The sequence below is a fragment of the Canis aureus genome, chromosome 4, assembly GCF_053574225.1.
Source record: "Canis aureus isolate CA01 chromosome 4, VMU_Caureus_v.1.0, whole genome shotgun sequence".
Lineage (NCBI taxonomy): Eukaryota > Metazoa > Chordata > Mammalia > Carnivora > Canidae > Canis > Canis aureus.
Genome location: NC_135614.1, coordinates 33,184,575 through 33,207,149, shown reverse-complemented (window position 1 = coordinate 33,207,149; position 22,575 = coordinate 33,184,575). Strand labels below are relative to the sequence as shown.

Genomic DNA, 22,575 nt, shown 5'->3' with positions numbered 1-22,575 from the left:
TTGGAATTTCTTATTTATTTTATATTGATATCTTCTTTTTTCACTAGTACTTCAACAAATATGTTTTGGAGCCTAATTCTCTAGATTCTTGGGATATAGCAGTGAACAAAGCAAAAAAAAAATAATGCCTATGAGGGGCTTTGTGTTCTTCAAAATCATCTTATTTTTCTCTTAGTCAAGAAGACCACACTTCCCAGCCACCCTTGTAGCTGCCTAAGCAGAGCCACACTGCTGAGTTCTGGCATATATATATATATATATATATATATATATAATTTTTTAAAGGGATATATTCCAGTTCCTGGCTTGTTTTAAACAATTCTCTGACTGCCCCAAAGGGAGGAAGCGCTGGATGGGTTCTGAGTTCCTCAATGGGTTCCTGATCTCTGTGACCATGTGAAGGCCAGCACTCTTCCCCACACCTCCCAATAAACTCAATATCTGACTATAAGGAGAGAAATAAACCTTTTTCTGTGTGTCAAGCAGCAGAAATTTTGATTTATTTTGTCCTATGTGATAGCTTTATGTATCAGTGTGGCTAGGCTATAGTGCCCAGGAATTTAATCAAACACTAATCTAGGTGTTGCTGTGAAGGTGTCTTATAGATGAAGTAAACATGTACACTCAGTTGACTTTAAGGAAAGGAGACGATCCTCAAAAAATAGATAAGTCTTATCCCATAATTGGTTAAAGGCCTTAAGGCTAAAAACTGAGTTTTTCCAAAGAAGAAAAAATTCTTCCTCAAAGCTGCAGCATCAACTCCGGCAGGAATTTCCAATCTGTAACTTGCCCTGTGGATTTTAGACTTGCTAGCCCCAACAGTCATGGGAGTCAATTCCCTAAAATAAATCATGTATCTATATGTATTAATATGTTTTTAATTATACTAATCATATAAAAACAGAAACAAATAGACAAACAGGACCCATAGGAGATTATAAATAATAATATATTATGGGATGATATTATTCTATGTAGTAATATATATTCTATAGAGTTCTATAGAATACATAGACTGTTATTATTTCAAAATACTTATGTGATCTTCAGCCCTCACTTATTTTTTTGTTCTTAATTTTTAAGTAATCTCTACACTCAACATGGGGCTTGAACCTACAACCTTGAGATTAAGAGTTGTATGCTCTGCTGACTGAGCTAGTCAGGTGTCCCTAAACCCTCACCTTTTTTTTTTTAATGTAGCCTCCATGCCAGCATGAAGCCCAGTGTGGGGCTCAAATTCATGACCCTGAAATGAAGACCCAAACTGAAATCAAAAGTTGGACACTTAACCAACCGCTACCCAGACGCCCCTGCAATCCTCACTTTGTAAACTGACTAGAGATAGAGGATCTAATAGAGGAGGCGAAGGCCTTGAGTGGAATACATACACACACACACACACACACACACACACACACAACCTACTGGCCTTGTTTCTCTGCAGAATCCTATTACAGACTTTGGTGCGAGAGTAGGGTTTAATTTTTTACGACAGCTGTAACAAATTTTTCTAAACCAAGTGGTTTAAAACAACATAAATTTACTCTTTCACAGTTGTAAAGGCTAGAAGTCCAAAATCAAGATGTCAACAGAGCCATGCCTCCTACAGAGTTTCTAGGAAAGAATCTTTCCTTGCTTCTTTTAGTGTCTGGTTATTGCCATGAATTCTTGGTGTTCCTTAGCAGCATAACTCCAACCTTTGCCTCTATTATCATATGAACGTTTTCCCTGTGTCTCCTTTGTGTCTTCGCATTTCTCTTTTCTTAGAAGAACATCAGTCAGGACACTTACTGTCCACCCTAATCCTGCATGACTGCTTTTTAAGTTGATTGTATCTGCAAAGGTCCTATTTTTAAATAAGGTTACATTCACAGATACCAGGGCTTCCACATGTCTTTTTAGGAAAGAGATTTCAATCCATAATAACATAGCCATTAGCATATTCTGATTAATACAAGAATAGCTACAAGGCGGAAGTGATAAACATTAATTCCAGGCCTGCTCCTCTGTACTTAAATGATCTTCAAATCTCACTATTTTAAGCTGGCTGGAGGTAAAGGGCCCAGCAGAGGACACTCAGGTCCTGTGTAGAACAGAGAGGCTTTAATGACACAGAGAAAAATAAACTCTTGCTCTGTGAATCCACTGAGATTTACAGCAGTTAGAATATCCTCTTTAGTAACTCTGGCTTTGTGCTTTTCACATCCAGAAAGGTCAAGAAAGAAGGTAAACAAAAGAAATAAGTAAATTATCTACCATGCTTTATGAAATCTAAAACACTATGACTACAAATGTTGACATAATCGAAGCCCCCAATGAAATGGTCTGTTACTGATTAAACAATATTCAAATTTTATTTATTTTTTTAAAGATTATATTTACTTATTTAAGAGAGAGACAGAGAGAGAGAGAGAGAGAGAGAGAGAGAGCCCAAGTAGGGGGAGCGGCAATGGCAGAGAGAGGGGGAGAAGCGGACTCCCCACTGAACCTACAGGCCAATGGGGACTCAATCCCAGGACCCTAAGATCATTACCTGAGCCAAAGGCAGACGCTAAAGCAACCAAGCCACCCAGGAGCCCCAGCAATGTTCACATTTTAGACATGTTCAGGTCTCTATTCATAAACATGTGTATGTGTAGAGTGTATTAGAGTGGATAGACTGAGCATGTGTTATGGTGTGTTCAGGGCTCCAGAGAGAAGTAGGGAAGGAGGGAGCAGGTGCAGTGGGGAGGGGGTTCTAATTTTAACAGACAATCAGGACGCCTCCGTATGGGCACAACCTGAAGGAAGCCTGGAATATAGCTACATGGGCATCGGAGGGAGAACTCTGTCTTTGTCATGTGTTGGCTGTTTCCTGCAGTTACTTTCTGACCTTTTTTTTTTTTTTTTTTTTTTACTTTCTGACACTTTATTGAAAGATTTGCCAACCCCATTGTGCACAAGTACTGTACTTCAGTTAGTAAATTTGTTTTTTATGAGGGCACAAATTAATGATTCTGAAATTCTTTATGTGTATGTGAGAATTCAACAAATAAGTCAATATGTTGTGAACAACGAAAGCTGAGTTTTTTATTGATGGAGAAAAAAGTTATGAATAAGGAAATGGGGAAGGCTAGAATAAATTCTGTAACCTAAAACTGGAATTGGAGAAATCAGTATGAATTCAAGATCTTTAATATATAAATATAGGTAGGTATAAATAAGCACAGAGTGGTGTTTAAGGATGCTCACCACATTTTAAAAATATTTATTACTGAGTTGTAGGATTTTTAGTGTTATTTAATAATTTTGTCTTTTTACATATATATGTGTTCATTTCCACACACATATATATGCCTTTTTACATGTATATGATTAAGTTTCATTTTTTAGAAACAATAAAGACAGTTAAAATTTATAACTATAATTTAAAATAGTTACAAATTGTAACTTGTAAAATGTAAGACACTTTTGAAAAAGAAAAGCAAGGAACCATATTATTCAATAATATCAATATTTTTATAAATACTATAGGAAAGAAAGATTGAAAGGAGAAATGTTTATTTATGACATATCTCTTGGTGGTGAGATTATAATCTTTTTATATTTCTCTTTACTTTCCAAATTTTATACAATGAACACATATTGAGCATACAAGCAGAAAATGCTATTAAAAATCTTCAACCTGGGGCGCCTGAGTGGCTTAGTTGGTTGAGTGTCTGCCTTCGGCTCAGGTCATGATCCCAGGGTCCTGAGATAGAGCTCTGCTTGGGGATCCCAGCTCAGCGGAGGAGCCTGCTGCTCCCTCTCCCTGCTTGTTCTCTCTATATATCTCAAATAAAGAATAAAATAAATCTTTAAAAAAAATCTTCTCTGCTTTTACCTTGCGGTCTAATTCCAGTAGAAGTTAAACATAAGGCATCAAGCTCCTAAGCTATAACAAGATGCCAGTTTATTAAACCGTCTGTTTTCCTGACCCTATAAGTATTTGTTACTAGCTGAATATTAAAATATTTACTCATTCCTGTTCTACGACAAAAGGTAATCTTCTCAGAGAGCATATTATAGATTTGACTAATTACAACTCAAATTTCAAATGCACTATTTATTAATAGAAATCCTAATATAACTTTCACCTTGGATAAGTTTAGCTTTAGAACACTTAGAATATAAAAGAGAATGTTATTATCTTTCTTAAAACAGAGATTAAATGCAGCTGGTGTTAAGGTGTTAATGAAATAAATACCCATAAATGTTTTAATCACTTTAGTACTTTTTATTTTAAAGCTTCATACAAAAAACAAATTAATGATCAGATATGTAGCAAGATGTGATATATTTAATACCTGAACTCAATTTTCCACTTGCTACCAATTTCTGAGTTTGTGTTGAGTGTGAATCTGTCACCATAAATTAAACCAAATCTCCTTCACTCTCATTTCAATATAAAGAGATGGGCATCTCTTGTTACACACTAGGAGATGCTTTAAAATGCCTGCTTTGAATGTCATCAAAAATGCTGCAAAATCTCTTCTCTCAGGATGCTTGGGTGGCTCAGTGGTTGAGTGTCTGCCTTCGGTTCAGGGTGTGATCCTGGAGATCCAGGATCGAGTTCTGCATCGGGCTCCCCACATGGAGCCTGCTTCTCCCTCTGCCTGTGTCTCTGCCTCTCTCTCTCTCTGTGTGTCTCTCATGAATAAATAAATAAAATCTTTAAAAAAAATCTCTTCTTTCTATCTCTGCAGAACTCCCTGAGGAAACACACAGTTACCAAGTACATAACTGAATGTATTTGGACATTCCCATATATATGAAATCTAGTCAGGCTCTGTCATCCTCTAGTTATGTAAAGAGTAAACTAAGGGAGGGAAACTCCCAGATCTCCATGGCTCTGCAATGCTGGGTAAGATGTTTAACCATTCAGCATCAAGACATTAACCCAAGTATTCTGATTCCAGGTCATCACCTTTCTTTTTCTTTCTTTTTTTTTTTTTAGTCTCCTCATTTTGTTTCCTTTGATAATATTCGAATACTTAATATTCTACTGTACTCAATTCAAAAGCCTACATATATAAGTTTTTTTAAAAAATGGAAATGGAAAACACCAAACATGAATATGGAGCATGTCAACTCAGAACGTGCTGATTCTGTTCAGAGATAATGCAGGTCTGCAAAATTTCCTGTGTCCAGCTGCTTGGGAGCATGTCCATTATACAAGCATGGGGTGCATCAAAACACAGAGGCCTAGAAGGTGTCTTCTGCACATTTTTGCACAATTGTACATCAAGACCATATTTTACTCTGATATGAGGGAGTGTGTGGAATGTTATTTCTAACTGACTACCAGGAAACCAGGTGAAAATGACACCAATGGTGAAGGAATCCAAGTTTCAGAACAAAATGGCTTCCTAAGCAAATGTGATTGCTTCTTTCTCCTGCTTCAAATCCTTCTTCTTCTTCTCTTTTTTTAAAAAGATTTATGTTTTTATTTGAGAGGAAGAAAGAGAGTGCAAGCTGGGAGAAGGGCAGAGGGAGAGGGAGGGAATCACAAGCAGACTCTGTGCTGAGTGTGGAGCCCAATACGGGGCTCAGTCTCACGCCCCCGAGATTGTGATCTGAGCCAAAGTCAAAAGTCAAACACTCAACCCACTGAGCCACCCAGGCGCCCCTACAAATTCTTTTTATAATAACACACACACATACACACACACACATTTTTAAATTGTGATTCTTTGAAACAAAGGATGATATAGAAGATAAAAGTCGTAGCTCCAAACTACCAGAGGAGAGTGTCAAAACCTGGCATGGCTCCAAATGTGTTTTCAACGTAATCAGGCTGACCCAGGTGGGGCCCAAGAAAAAAATGACCAAGTCAATAACAGGGATACTGAGTAGGAACTGCCAGAAGGAGCTGAATGCTCAGCATCTTCTAAGCACCCCGCCTGCCCCATTAGACTGGTATTAAGCAACAAGTGAGCTTCTTTTCAGGTGGAAATGAGCATGGACATCTGATCAGAGCAGGGTGGTGGCATCTTGGGCGGTTGAGGATATTCAGGAGGAGTGAAGATCATCCATCCTGAGAAGGCTAGGCTATTCATGATGTCCCTTCTGCTCTCTTAACTTTAACTTTTTTATGAAGTTCAGCAACCCTGTTTTATGCTTGTGGTTTTCCCCAAATGCCACAAGATTCTTGGCTGTCTTTATCTGCAATTCACTGTTACTCTTCCCGTGACACTCAACAGACAGGGGTGACCGGGGCCGGGTGGGGCAGCAACTGTCTCCCTGGGAGCACCCTTTGGGACCAAAGTGGGAAAAAGAAAAAGACCAAAGGTGCGAAGAGGACTCAATATAAGTTTGACCAGTAAACAGCTTAGCAATTTAAAATTCTTCCAGCTATAAGCCTAAAGTGTCCCAGGAGTAAGGACAGATGAAGACATCACTGGGCTCAGTTTTTACGAAAGGGTAGGCTTGAGACCAGCAAAGGAAGCATAGCCTAAGAGCCAAGCACTCTCCTTCAGGACAGCATAGCTTTCATTCTCTGTAAGAGCAAATATACAATGCTGTAATAATAATTGATGATCTGGGCATGGTATACCCAGGGCGACAGAACTACCAATTTGTACTCGCTGATCTATGCTTTCTTTAAAAAAAGGCGCAGTATATCACACAAAGGAACAGACAAAGTAATTGGCTTTATTATTTTTCACAACCTGGCTTCACCTCCATTCTCCAGTGTGAAGCGGATTGAAAGACAGGAATATTAAATCAGCTATATTTTTTCTCTTGTCAGTCCTCAATCTTCCAAAAAATACACTCAAAATTTCAGCTGCTCACTCCTTCCAAATAACTTAATTTGAAGAAACAGGGAAGAGCTAAGAGATTTTTTTTTTTAATGGGATATCCTGAAAAATTGCACAATATGTGTGCCAGGGCAGATAATGCTGTAAGAACCATCGAGGCATCATGGCCAGGTATGGCAAGGTTAACCGCAGTATCGTAGCGGGAGGCTGGGAAGCCTGTGGACTTGGAACTAGACGTGTCTGCTATGGTGGTACTGGTGTGGGAGGTTCAACTGCAGCTGCTGTTGGTGGGAGGCTATCCAGGAGGGCAGGTGGAACATGGGTTCCAGCAAGCAGAGTGTGATTAGGAAGCTGGTGGGAGGCCAGGTGAGCAGTTGGCTTCAGAGAAGTCCAAACAGGTGGGAAGATGGAATACAGCTAGGAGCAGGCCTAGTTAGACATCCAGGCAGGCAGGCAACATTAGTGGCATCCGTCAGTGGACAACAGTACCCTGCTCAGGTATGGGGTCTGGGTCGGGATTAAGGCTCCTTACCATTCTAGGGTCAATGGGAACAAGGTACCTTTGGTCTAAAATGACTGCAGAATGCTATCAAGATTTGTTCAAGTTCCCTATTAAAAAGAGAGAGTTGAGGACAGCTGAGAATTCATAGATAACTTGAACAAAGGGTGTAGTAAATATCTATAAATTATTAGGCGTTAGACACATTTTTTGTTTTGTTTTGTTTCCTGACTTCCTTACCTCAATGTTAGCATACAAGGGTAAAGGTCAAGCACAATTTTATAAAAGCATCTCCTTTAGTATTAGACGGTATCCCTGAGGTCCAAGTGGTCCAGCTACCAGAGATGTAGTGAAATAGGTCCAGAGCAGATCTGTGGAGATGGCCTTGACAAGGAAGCCAGGGGAAGGCGGGGAGAGGTCTGCTTGGACCTGTTCTGAGCAGAAGCCGGTATTTGTTTTGTGAGAAGGCTCTAAGGCTGTAAGGCCATTGTAATGTGGACTTTGTTGTGGCCTCTTTGTACCCACAGGCTAATGAGACCTGTGATGTTCAACACACACAACAGAGACACACAATTACATGCATATATTTCTATTTCTGTCTTGTATTAATAGTATGTTTTTAGCACTTTCTCACATCATTAAGTAGACTTTTCAAATGCATAATTTATCAAGATAGAACAGTCCATCATACAGCCCTACAGTTATTTATATTACAAAAAAAAAACCTCTCATAGCACATTTTTGCAAGAGTTGATATAGTAAGTAACTATGTGATGTTATTACCCCTTGCATGTAAATCAATGACAACATTTCCATTTCCCAGCATGGGGGTTACTTTCCATTTCCCAGCATGGATATAAACTCCTTTAATGTTGTCATATATATATATATGGATATTGCTATATATTGCCCGTTTGCCTTCCAAATAGGTTACGCCCATTGGTATGCCTACCACTGACCTAGAGGACAAGGAATTTTCAATAGGATTTAAGGAAAACAGAGTGTTTGGGCTTCTCAGCAATGAAGTAGAAGGGTATTTAGGCTGAAATTATTTGTTATGGGTTTGAAACCTTGGCTCAGGGGTGACAGCTGAGGCATTGCTAAAAATCTCCATATCCACAGCTAGACTAAGCTCTCCCTAGATTAGCATGAAAGAGGGTCAGAGCGTCTCTATCTTGGGTAGGGCCTATTTATTTATTTATTTATTTATTTATTGAACAATTCCCTTTTTATTAAAATCAATTTTCAGAACATTATTTTCTATTACAAGCCATCTTTTGTGCACTTTATATTAACTTTTATCTTTGAGTATTGAAAAATCTCACAGCATTCAACAGCCTTAATTTACTTCAGTGAACCCCGATTATCATTTTTCCTCTCATCCTTTCTTCTCAGGTTCAACTGTCTTCAGGGTAGGGCCAATTTTTAAAAGAATTTGCTTTAGGTTATTTGTATGTTTGTTTTTATATTCCCAATGGTAGTAATCCAAACTTACGTATTGGTAAGAGAATGTTCCTTATGAACCTCTCCAGCATCTGTTGCTATTAGTGCACTGCAAAGGGAGAAAATGGAGACGATGAGACAACATCCAGGAAAGGCTTGCGGCTTTCCAGGCATAGGATGGGAAACAAAACAATTTGGATTTCCACATGTTCATATAGTTCTCCTATTAAAGATAATCATGGCATTACTAAGCTAATGCCAGGGAGGTTTGGAGTGTACAGGACACATGAGGCTTCTGAACAGCAATGTTGGCTCCAGTCCTGGTTACACACCTTTCCATCCGCATGACCTTGAGCAAATCATTTCTCTCAGAGACAAAGACTTCTCTCATACTAATGGTGACAATTTCTTCCTTTCTTTTTATGTTTTTTAGAGGGGGGTACAAAACTCTTGCAGTCAAAGAGAGTATATCTGCAGACAGAGTCATCCCAGGAACCTACCCATGAGAGAGAGACAGAGACATAGAGGGAGAAGCAGGCTCCATGCCGGGAACCCGATGTGGGACTCAATCCCGGGACCCCAAGATCACGCCCTGTGCCAAAAGGGGGTGGGGAAAGGTCTCAGTTCCCTGACTGAGATTTGAATACAAAAGTGGGTTTCTTCTTTTATAGTCTTGTTCTGACTTCCTGTCCTCTTAATTTGAACTGTATCATAACTTTAGAGACCCAACCTTCACGTGATAGTTTGCCTAAATGGGTCCCCTCAACTCTGTTTACATGGTAAGAGTGGCTTTAATTTTTGTGGCAACACACGCAAGTAGGCACAAGCATGTTTTGCACCAAAATATAGCATCTAATGAGGTCACACAATTACAACAGATTTTCATGTACATTATCTTTTTCAAGGCTCATAATCAGCTACGGATGGATAATATTATATTTGTAGGTGACAAAAGTACATAGAATAAATAAAAAGACTGTCTATCTCACGTGGAGCCAAGCAAAGAGTTTAACTAGTAACATCAAACTCCAAATTTTGTACTCCTTCTAAACTATCATGTTGGCTGATCCATGCATCTTGAAGTGTAGGTAACAAATACGTCTAGATTTATTCTATGATTTCCCATGAAACTAAATATTGAGCCAGTGTCCAAAGGGGAAGAATACCTTGTTAATTACTTTTGTTAAAGCTTAATATCCTAGACCCAGTGGTTTTCTACATTGTTTTGGACAGCTCCAGTGCCATTAGATGTTAATGGAAGTTATAAGAGAAATGGGCCTGTAGACAAAGAAGTTTAAGAAATCTGAGTGTTGGTGCAAAGTGAAACTGTTTTCCTATGGGATTATTCTGAATTTCTAATATTTTAATGTGGTTTATAACTCTCCGAAGAATAGAGACTCCAGTTTCTGCTCTATCTACAGACTCAGAAATAAGTCATGTAATAAAACTGGGAACATATCATGTTAACATTAATTCTACTTTTAATGTAATCAAAGATCACCATGAAATAATATGTACTTGGCTCTGTGATATGAAATGCAAGCACATTTGTGGGTTTGTAGACGAGGGGCTGGGTTTTATTTATGGCCAACTGCCTTCACTCATGCACCCTCAGCGGAATCTCTCATTGGTTGGGCATAGTGATAACCTGTTACTTATAACTTTGGCACAACCTTGTAAGCAAACCAACCAAAAACACAGCTTTTGACTAGCTTTGAGACTAGGATAATGTATTGCCAAAGTTATTAATTTAGTCGGTGTTAGCTGTAATCACACACATACACACACACGTACACACATAGACACTATGGACAATCTAAATGCATTCATCTCTATGTTATCCCCTCGACTGCAAAATATTATCCAAACCAAATACATTTACCAAAAAAGTCTTCTAGCATCTTTTTCTCTACTCTTCAAATCATGACCCAAATACCTCTCTAATGATTCCCAGTCCTTACCACATCAACACTAGGCCCTTTAACTTGGCTTTAAGGTTCACCTTAATTGGACTTCACTTTATCTGCTCTGCTTTAAAATCTACTATGCCTCAAAATATGTAATCAGTCAGGCTGGTCTCATTGCTAGGCATCTTTAAGGTTTTGATTATGTTCCTCCCCAACCTGGGATCCAGTGTCTTCTTCTCTCATATAAATCCCAAATGAAACTAGCTTCTTAGAGAAAACCATCTCTGACTAATTCAGACCTAGTTTGTCAGAGAAGAAAATGGGGATTCAAATAAGTTCAAGGAACTATTCAAGGCCAGACACCTAACATATAGCAAAGGAAAGGTGCAGAGCTCCAAAATCCTGCTCTATCCCTCTGGACTGTGCTTCTATCAGGTCCACCTTTTAAAAAGTCACTAGAGTCATAGTGAGTGAAAACTACATAAGACTATCTAGCCACACAGGCCATCAAAGAACTGTATATCAAAGGCAAGGAAAAAATGGGAGTCTGAAATCCTATTATCAGGGAAATCATGAACACATGTTTAAAACCCAAAACTCTGCAGCACAATTCTCAAACTTAAAAAAAAAAAAAAGCCTTATAAAATTTACTTAAAAAAATTTAATTTTCTCTGTAGAACTCTACCTGAGGGCAAATTTTCATCTACAGGGGGAACTGTTTATCAAATGTATTCCTTGTCATATTTTGCAAAGTGCTAATGCCTTTCCCTTCCCATCAAATACTCAGCATAGCAGCTGCAGGACTGTCATCTGAAGAGACAGGGAAGGACCTGGGTTATCCTGGTGTCTGATTTAATTTTATTCCTTTGCCAGTAAAAGTTTGCATCTGTTTTTCTCTTAGATAACTGTTCACAATATTATTTTGCAGCCTTCTACAAGTTTTCATGATTTGTTAAATTCACATTTCAGTCAAGTGAAATATCTTACCTGTGATTAAAAAAAATGGAGTGATGGCAAAATTCAAACAAATGTCTGTGACTCATATTAAAATATTCACACTGGGATAATTGCATGAGTCACAGTAAGGTCCTGAAAGCCAGATGAGAAAAGCCTATGCTGTTGCTCTAAAGACAGAAAATGAAGAGTACCCAGGAAGGCAGATGAGCTATAACCACTCTAGCAGCCATGGGACCTAGGACATGGGACCTAATCTCTGGCTTGTTTCCCAGTCCTTAAAATGGGACTAAGATGGATCTGGCATCTACGAAGCTTCCTGCTTCATTCTTCTCTCATTCTATGATTAGGCAAGGGCAGTAGTAAACAAGGTCAGAGAACACCAATGAGTACGTATCTCTCACTTGTTTCTGGATAGGCAATGAATTTTGTACATTCTGGCAGGATTTTTTTTCATGATCAAATACATTTCATAAGAGCTTCCTTCTTTGATGTCATATTTGCAAGTCCAAGGTTCTGGCTAGACTGATCCCTCTCGTGGCTGTACCAATCATCTTGGCCAACTGTTGTTGGTTTAGGAACAGCTTATGTAGAAGATGGCCAGCCTTCTCTTTATCAAGGGAGTACAGGGTCCCAGGAAAACTGGAAACACTCCTTTACAGGGGGGGGCAAAGAGGTGTTCATCTGTGCAACAGAATCTAAAACACCCTTTAAAAAATTCATGCAAAGAATTTTAAAAAGCTCAAAGAAAACATATGAAAATATTAATAGTGGTTGCCACTGCATGGTGACACTATTGGGAATATATTGAGTTTATAATGACATATTTAAATTCAATGAAACAAAAGGGCTCCCATAAAATGACTTTTAATATGAAAATATGAACTACTTTATTTTTGATTTATCTTGTTAAAATTGACTCTGGGAGATATTTTGCTATTTGAACCTATTATATCTCTGCTTCAAGTGAATTAACTATTGTTTTGGTTTCAGGGCAAGGTCAAATTGATTTATGAAAGCTATTTTGAAATTTTGCTTTTAAATCTTTCAAAGCATTAAAAAAAAGCAGAATTATCACAGATACAGAAAATTAGTTACTATTAACAATTTCAAACCATATTCTGTTTCTCTTAGGTTGGGCAGTGGGTATATGGATGTTCATTGTAACAATGGATATGTGGATGTTCTTTATGCCCTTAGATGTCAAAATAATAAAGATTTTGGAGAATTGCATGTAAAATAAAATCAAATCTGCACTCTGCTTCAAAATAAGGATTTCCTTTCATTTCTGCAATCACTAACATACCTTTATAGGGTCTTTCCCTTGGGTTACTCCTCCTACTGGAGCTGAAAAAGATTGGCCCACGCTGCCCAGATAGTCCTGCGATACTCTGCCCTCCCAGGAGCTGCTCAGGTCCTTATTTAGTATGAGAAAGATTTGCCTCTGAGCCCCAAGGTTTTAATATCTGCAACTGAGTGAAAGGTAAGGCATATTCATCTTTGTGGTGCTTTCTAATACCTAGATGCTGACACAATTTGGCTGCATGCCCTCGTTCATGCCTGTCCCCACTCACAAATGCCTTAATAGAAACTCACACACATTTTCAATCACCAGCCTGAAGTCACATTAAAAAACAGTCAAACAGCTTGTTGTAAGATCTGTCCCAGGGATGGGAGTGGTCAGGTTCAGATCCCAGGTGAAATCTTGTTGCTAATTTATCTACAGCCTAGGCAGGATCCATCACCCCTCCTTTGAGACTCAGTTTCCTTGTATGTTAAGTGAGAGCAAAGACTAGCTGATTGCAGTATCCTTCATATCAGACTATCTATGATTATGAGTTACCAAAGACTTGACAAAACTTAGATTTAAAAATTGAATTTAAATATATAAATGCAAAAATATTCAAATCCAGGAAACCGTTGAACAAGTCCTGCCCTTTCTTATCCTCTTCCCTTTAGACTTTCGGAACATAAAGCTTGTTCTACGATTCAATACAATAAAGCTCAAATAGCTCCAAAATGGCAATCAAGCTGCAAACATCCAGACCACATAATGTATGCTAAATATACTAATTGGATTTTCTTCTTAAATAAATAAGCAGAAATCTACTCCATATTGCATATTAGCATATAATATATATGAAGCAAGCATTTTTACAGCCTGGATCAAACATAATTGTATTTATTTCACATATACTCAGCCCATCTTTATAATGTTTAATTATATGTTACATGGTAACAATTGCTACAGAGTACCTACTATCTTTCTCTGGCTACATTACATAAATAAACAGATATGTTACTTGATCCAATGACATACTTTGAATATTAACTTGCCTGCACCTTGGTTTCTGTGATTGAACATCCCTTCTTTGGAATAACGTAGTCTTTGGAGCAAAGTGCTATAGACTTAATCTCCGTATCCCCCTAAAATTCCTGTGTTAAATCCTAACACCTAATGTGATGGTATTAAAAGATATGACTGTAAGAGGTGCTTAGCCCATGAGGGGTTAAGTTATGTAGTAAGGAAAGGAAGGAGTTACATAGGAAGGAAAAAAGTTATGTAAGACCGTGTTATTAGCATTACATGCTGGCATGCCCAACAATGGTGAGATTCAGAAACTAAAAGGTGGCATGGGAAGTATATTCCCAAGGCTGAGCTCAGGTAAGGTAACTGGCAAATGAGGTCATTAGTGGAACAGACCATCCGTGGACATAGAAGGGGCACTAGAAGGGGCACCCCTCACCCTCACAAATCGGATTCCTGCGCTCATAAAAGAGACACTAAGAGAATCCCCTTGCTCCTCATGCTGTGTGAAAACATAGAGAGAAGAAGGCTGTCCTTGAGCTACGAAGCTGACTCTCATCAGACACCAAATCTGCTGAGGTCATGGACTTCCCAGCTTCTAGAACTACAAGAACAATACCTAAAAAAAATGGGGCAAGCTCAACTGCATCGAGGCACATGTTTACATGAAATGGATCATGGATCTAAATGTAAGAATGAAAAGTATAAAACTCTTAGAAAAAAACATAGGAGTAAATCTGGTGGGAGTAAATATTGAGTTAGGCAATGGCTTCCCTCATATGACACCAAAAGCATAAATGACATATAAAAACGATACATCAAAATTAGTATATTTGCCCTTACAAAGTATAATTAGGACAGTGAAAAGATAAGCCACAGAATGGAAGAAAATATTTGTAAATCATATACATGATAAGGGACTTGTCTGCACAATATATAAAGAACTCTTACAATGCAACAATAAAGACTCCAATTAAAAAATGTATGAAAGATCTGAGCAGATAGTTCTCCATAGAAGATATAAAAATGGAGATGCGCAATGAGCACAGGGAAAGAATGCTCAGTATCATTAGTTATTAGGGAAATGCAAATCAAAGCCCCGATGAGACACTACTCATACCCACTAGGATAGCTGGGATCAGAAAGACAGATAATAGCCAGTGTTGATGAGGGTCTGGAAGAGTCAGAACCCTCAGACATTGCTCAAGAGAATGTAAAATGATGCAGCTCCTATGAAAACCGATTTAATAGAACCTCAAGATAAGTATAGAGCTACCACAGACTCCAGGAGGCCCAGGTCTGCCGTGACTTGTGTGTGCAGGGAAACCATAGCCAGAGCCATGGCTCTGGAATCTCAAATCTGCCTCTCACAAGCTTATTTGGTGAGAGGGAAAGAAAGCACCATTCATTCTTTTTACCAAGCCTCAGAAAAGCAACTGTTGGGAGCAAAAAGGGAAGCAGAAGGAGCTAGTATACGGTGTCAGCCTTTGTATGTATTTTGTCATAGGTTAGCCTCACCAAACTGATGACTGTAAGCCATTAACATCTTCATTTTTGAGTGGGATAACATAGGAAGTGGAATGACTTCCCCAGTTCTCTGCAGATATTAAATGTGGTATTACCATTCTCAGACTCTCAGATTCTTCAATTTGCATTCCGTGCACTCTGCAGGGCTAGATATGGAAACAAGTCTACATCTGAGCCTCAACTGTGATGCTTACTAAGCATAGAGATTCCCAGGATTATTCCTCAAAATGGATTCAGTAAGTCTTGGAGAGAGCTTAGGAATCTGTGACCTGTTTTTCAAGTTCAGTATGGGTAGCACTTCACTTACCCAGATGATGCCACTGTCCCTTACCTTCCCAGTGACAGAGCTTCATAATTCAGAAATCATGTCTACATCTTGAGAGCAGAGGCAAGATGATGTTGGAAACAGTGTGCAGGATGAATGGGAGACATAAGAAATCAGACCCCTCTGGACATTCTCTCTAGCATAAAGTTAAGAGAAAATGAGGTCTTACACTTAAGTAAGGGAGGCAGGGCTGGAAAGGGGGTGGGCGGGATATGGTACAGTGTGGGGAGGACACGATAGGATGAAGAGGGCAGCTGGTCCATGTCTCCTTTGCTCAGGTATGTTCTTGGCCCATCGAGATTGTGATGGTGCTTAAAATAAAATGAGGTCATGACACAAAGAATGGAAAAGGAGTAAGAAACAAATGCCTTGCTTAAATGAAACAGCAGAATTGGAGCCATTTTAAGATTTTCTCATTCTTTGAAAGTATTAAAAAATTGCATCTATTCTTACCATGCACTGGAAAACTATTTTCGATATTGTGGCTGCCAAGAACTGGAGCAAAACTAGAGCACAAAGCTAAAGTGAAGAGAGAGAAGGCTCCTCTTATTTATCATCATGATCTATTCTCTAATGAGAAACCAAAGAAAACGATGAAAAGAAAGGTCACCTTTTATTTAGGAGAGACAAATAGATGCTGATAGGTGATGTTCTGAACTACTTGACAAAATGAACTCAAATCTGGAATCATTGGCATGCAGAAATAGCTTATTTCTCACAATAAGTAGGCAACAAGCAACAAATAGTGGAGGATACGTCACTAATAGTATGCCTTCTTTCCTGGATGTTATTAGTATAATCCAGATGTTTTAAAGAACTTGGATTTAGATGAAGAAGCAACTGCAATTGATTAGGGAAAAATTCAAGGGCTACAGTTGAGCCTGAACTTACCTGTATGTCCTGCTAGATAAGTTCAGAAGACCATCATTTTGTGTCTTAGGCTGTAGGAAGCAGACGATATAAATCTAAAACACAGCTAACTGATAAAATGTGCAGGGAGACCATCACGAGGCATTTACACTCTAATTTAAGGTCAAAGCCCCAATTGCAACCATGAAGACAAGGGAGAAGAGGGTTTATTAAGAATCTAATATATGCCAGGTACTGTTAGGAATTTTATCTCCCCTCCAAGAAATGCTGAGAGACACATATTCACAAACGGAGCATCGAAGCCTCAGAGTTTGTACCTTGTCCTTCTAGGAGAATAATAACTGATAAATCAAGGTTCTAAGTCATGTTTGAGGTTAAATTATGTCAACTCTTCAAATACAACTATTCCATTTGTCTCTCTGTTCTTCAAAAGTCTTCTCAATTTTAGCTGTTGGCTTTATCACTCACTTTATAACTCTCAAAGCCATGCTCGAGCTAGACTGACATCCTTCGTGAATTCCTGGGATGGTCTCACCTTTGTTCACTGAATTTCTCCATCTTTCGAAGTTTGGTTCTGTACACCCCTCCCTTCAACATCCTCCCAGGGTCCTGCTGTCTTCAAGTGCCCCTTCTACGTCCACGGATGGTCTGTTCCACTAATGACCTCATTTGCCAGTTACCCTACCTGAGCTCAGCCTCGGGAATATACTTCCCATGCCACTTTTTTTTTTAATTTTTTTTAAATTTTTATTTATTTATGATAGTCACAGAGAGAGAGGGAGAGGCAGAGACACAGGCAGAGGGAGAAGCAGGCTCCATGCACCGGGAGCCCGACGTGGGATTCGATCCCGGGTCTCCAGGATCGTGCCCCGGGCCAAAGGCAGGTGCCAAACCGCTGCGCCACCCAGGGATCCCCACTTTCTAGTTTCTAAATCTCACCGTTGTTGGGCATGCCAGCAGGTAATGCTAGTAACACAGTCTTACGTAACTTTTTTCCTTCCTATGTAACTCAGAACAGAGTAAAATGTTTTTCATTATTTGCATAAGCAACCATAATTACAATAATTTCTTTAGGATTTAAAATATGCTTCCATCTCTGTTGTCTCACTATTTTAATATAGCACCTCATTAAAGACTCATAAGAACCCTGGATAAATTATTATAGTTTAATGTAATTATTATATGATACTAGATATTATTTCTTTCATGTTGCTGTTAAGGGAACAAAGGATCAGAGAGGATATAATAGTTGGCACAAGGTCACACTGTTAAGAAACCATACCTGTCCCTGGTGCTTCACTTAGGATTGTCCCTCAACACATGTTGATGAACGAGTACATGAGTAAGAATTCAAATCAGGCCTTCTACTCCAAACTTTCTACCACACCACCAAGGATGATTTATTTGACAATGTATGCTTGTTCATGTTTTCCTCCTAAAGTCTTATTCCAGTGTTGTTTATACAGCGTTGGCTTTACAACAGCTCCCAATACATTCCAATGAATACCAAACTAATTAGCTGACTCAGAGAGAGAAAACAATAGCGAGCTTAATTTTCACAGGACTAAATTCTCCATCAATGATAATAAAAAATTACTGGTGACTTCAAACAAGTCTGAGCTTGAAAAATTGGCAGTCTGAGTGATCCCAATTACAAAAGATTTCTTAATTATGCTTTTAAAAAGTTTTCCTAAAGGCGTTGTCAAGATTACTTAAGGATAAAAAAAAAATCGTGGAAATACATGCACTTTATTCAAAGTAAACTAATGATATGTGGTTACAGCAGATCAACAATAGTTTCTTGTCCAAAGAAGAAAATGGATTTCAGACAAATTTGTCTGAAGGATCAAGTGTATTTAACGTTTAGAGCACATAGCTGGTCTAGAGGGGGTCTGCCTTTCTAAACAGTAGGTGAGTCAGGGCAAGGCAGGATAAGAGGAGACAGTTGGAGGAGGGTAGGAGTTGTAGTTTTCTCTTCATCAGAATCAGAAACATTCACATATAAAAACATATTATGAACAGCTATACGCCAATAAATTAGGCAATCTAAGAGAAATGGACGCATTCCTGGAAAGCCACAAACTACCAAAACTGGAACAGGAAGAAATAGAAAACCTTAACAGGCCAATAACCAGGGAGGAAGTTGAAGCAGTCATCAAAAACCTCCCAAGACACAAGAGTCCAGGGCCAGATGGCTTCCCAGGGGAATTTTATCAAACGTTTAAAGAAGAAACCATACCTATTCTCCTAAAGCTGTTTGGAAAGATAGAAAGAGATGGAGTACTTCCAAATTCGTTCTATGAGGCCAGCATCACCTTAATTCCAAAACCAGACAAAGACCCCACCAAAAAGGAGAATTACAGACCAATATCCCTGATGAACATGGATGCAAAAATTCTCAACAAGATACTGGCCAATAGGATCCAACAGTGCATTAAGAAAATTATTCACCATGACCAAGTAGGATTTATCCCCGGGACACAAGGCTGGTTCAACACCCGTAAAACAATCAATGTGATTCATCATATCAGCAAGAGAAAAACCAATAACCATATGATCCTCTCATTAGATGCAGAGAAAGCATTTGACAAAATACAGCATCCATTTCTGATCAAAACTCTTCAGAGTGTAGGGATAGAGGGAACATTCCTCGACATCTTAAAAGCCATCTATGAAAAGCCCACAGCAAATATCATTCTCAATGGGGAAGCACTGGGAGCCTTTCCCCTAAGATCAGGAACAAGACAGGGATGTCCACTCTCACCACTGCTATTCAACATAGTACTGGAGGTCCTAGCCTCAGCAATCAGACAACAAAAAGACATTAAAGGCATTCAAATTGGCAAAGAAGAAGTCAAACTCTCCCTCTTCGCCGATGACATGATACTCTACATAGAAAACCCAAAAGTCTCCACCCCAAGATTGCTAGAACTCATACAGCAATTCGGTAGCGTGGCAGGATACAAAATCAATGCCCAGAAATCAGTGGCATTTCTATACACTAACAATGAGACTGAAGAAAGAGAAATTAAGGAGTCAATCCCATTTACAATTGCACCCAAAAGCATAAGATACCTAGGAATAAACCTAACCAAAGATGTAAAGGATCTATACCCTCAAAACTATAGAACACTTCTGAAAGAAATTGAGGAAGACACAAAGAGATGGAAAAATATTCCATGCTCATGGATTGGCAGAATTAATATTGTGAAAATGTCAATGTTACCCAGGGCAATATACACGTTTAATGCAATCCCTATCAAAATACCATGGATTTTCTTCAGAGAGTTAGAACAAATTGTTTTAAGATTTGTGTGGAATCAGAAAAGACCCCGAATAGCCAGGGGAATTTTAAAAAAGAAAACCATATCTGGGGCATCACAATGCCAGATTTCAGGTTGTACTACAAAGCTGTGGTCATTAAGACAGTGTGGTACTGGCACAAAAACAGACACATAGATCAGTGGAACAGAATAGAGAATCCAGAAGTGGACCCTGAACTTTATGGTCTACTAATATTCGATAAAGGAGGAAAGACTATCCATTGGAAGAAAGACAGTCTCTTCAATAAATGGTGCTGGGAAAATTGGACATCCACATGCAGAAGAATGAAACTAGACCACTCTCTTGCACCATACACAAAGATAAACTCAAAATGGATGAAAGATCTAAATGTGAGACAAGATTCCATCAAAATCCTAGAGAAGAACACAGGCAACACCCTTTTTGAACTCGGCCATAGTAACTTCTTGCAAGATACATCCAGGAAGGCAAAAGAAACAAAAGCAAAAATGAACTATTGGGACTTCATCAAGATAAGAAGCTTTTGCACAGCAAAGGATACAGTCAACAAAACTCAAAGACAACCTACAGAATGGGAGAAGATATTTGCAAATGACATATCAGATAAAGGGCTAGTTTCCAAGATCTATAAAGAACTTCTTAAACTCAACAGCAAAGAAACAAACAATCCAATCATGAAATGGGCAAAAGACATGAACAGAAATCTCACAGAGGAAGACATAGACATGGCCAACATGCATATGAGAAAATGCTCTGCATCACTTGCCATCAGGGAAATACAAATCAAAACCACAATGAGATACCACCTCACACCAGTGAGAATGGGGCAAATTAACAAGGCAGGAAACAACAAATGTTGGAGAGGATGCGGAGAAAAGGGAACCCTCTTACACTGTTGGTGGGAATGTGAACTGGTGCAGCCACTCTGGAAAACTGTGTGGAGGTTCCTCAAAGAGTTAAAAATAGACCTGCCCTATGACCCAGCAATTGCACTGTTGGGGATTTACCCCAAAGATACAAATGCAATGAAACACCGGGACACCTGCACCTCGATGTTTATAGCAGCAATGGCCACGATAGCCAAACTGTGGAAGGAGCCTCGGTGTCCAATGAAAGATGAATGGATAAAGAATATGTGGTTTATGTATACAATGGAATATTACTCAGCCATTAGAAATGACAAATACCCACCATTTGCTTCAACGTGGATGGAACTGGAGGGTATTATGCTGAGTGAAGTAAGTCAGTCGGAGAAGGACAAACATTATATGTTCTCATTCATTTGGGGAATATAAATAATAGTGAAAGGGAATATAAGGGAAGGGAGAAGAAATGTGTGGGAAATATCAGAAAGGGAGACAGAACGTAAAGACTGCTAACTCTGGGAAACGAACTAGGGGTGGTAGAAGGGTGAAGGGCGGGAGGTGGGAGTGAATGGGTGACGGGCACTGGGGGTTATTCTGTATGTTAGTAAATTGAACACCAATAAAAAATAAATTAAAAAAAAGAGAGAAAAAAAAAGGAAACATTCACATAGTTATCCAAGCCAGGAAAAAAAAAAAAAAGATATATATATATAAAACAATGGCTAGAGTAGATTAATCTGAAGCTTTATGCAGGCAAGAAGATGAGAGAGTCCCTATCAAATACAGCATAGACGTATAAATGTACTTTAAAATACAAGCAATTTGAATCAAGAGCTGTGGCTCAGGCTGCTCTCAGTAGGCAGAACTTTCTTGAGAAGGACCTAGTGAAAACCTGTGACCCCCGTGTCTAAAAGAAGGTAAACTGGGCCATCCGTCTGGTTTCCCTCTCCCAGGGCTCCTGTCCTGCACCATCTACTGTTTCCTGAGAATGTGTTGCCCTCTCCCAGGCCCTTTCTACTTAACCTACATGGTCCTTACTCTTTGAATGTTGCTGCAGCTCTGTCTTCCTAACCTGAGCAAGCTAGGGCTGCAGGGGTTCTCCAGAATCAGCCATGTTCTGCTTCTAGGAGAGCACCTTGTGGAGCAAGGAGAGGTACGGAAAACTCTTCAAAGGGGACGTTTGTTCATACTGGAAGTTCTAGGGAGAGAGATCTCTGGATGGGGGGCGGGGGATACACTGAACTTCCGGTGCACTACCTTGGCATTCCTTCTTAGCAAGAGCAGGTCTATTCATCTCAGCTTAATTCATTTTCACCCAGTGCTGTGGGGCATAAATCTTAACTCTTCCTGGGATGAATTTAAGGGCTCAAGTTTAAATGAATCAAACTGGGGCCAATTTGAGCACACTATGCCAAAGCAGAGGAAATAAAGGGGTGGGGGGGCGGGGGTGGTCTATGGAAAAGAAGGAAGCAAAAAGTTACAAAGACATCCATGACCCAGGAAGGGCTACTACTTGGAAAGCCATTTATAGAATTGTTAAATCAAAGGGGAAGAGACAAAGGTACAAGACCCAAAGCTGGGGTCATCTCATCAGAATGGAAAAAGGGAGAACATTTGGTATTTAAAACCAAACCCAACCCAGTTCCTTTTGCTCCATTAAAAAAAAAAAAAAAAAAAAAAAAAAGCACGTCTCCGTTTAGGAAAATACTTTGCTATTTTCTAGGGAACGGGTCGTCTTCATTTGTGAAACTAGACAGCCTGCCTTAGAAAATGGGTCACACTCCTCTCAGGGCT

At 39.1% G+C, this 22,575-nt stretch overlaps 1 protein-coding gene and 1 long non-coding RNA gene across 10 annotated transcripts in view; both read right to left on the bottom strand.

The window, feature by feature from the left end:
- Nucleotides 1-22,575, bottom strand: part of NRG3 (neuregulin 3) — a 1,055,421-nt gene that overhangs the window by 162,966 nt on the left and 869,880 nt on the right. The gene's annotated exons all lie outside the window — the stretch shown is intronic.
- LOC144312475 (uncharacterized) overlaps nucleotides 1-22,575 on the bottom strand; it is a 47,425-nt gene that overhangs the window by 8,210 nt on the left and 16,640 nt on the right. The window contains exon 2 of one of the 2 annotated variants that reach the window (XR_013377965.1): nucleotides 8,774-8,830. The exons of the other annotated variant lie outside the window; for it this stretch is intronic. This is a non-coding gene — a long non-coding RNA (uncharacterized LOC144312475). The remainder of the gene's footprint in view (nucleotides 1-8,773; nucleotides 8,831-22,575) is intronic. 2 annotated transcript variants of the gene reach the window in all.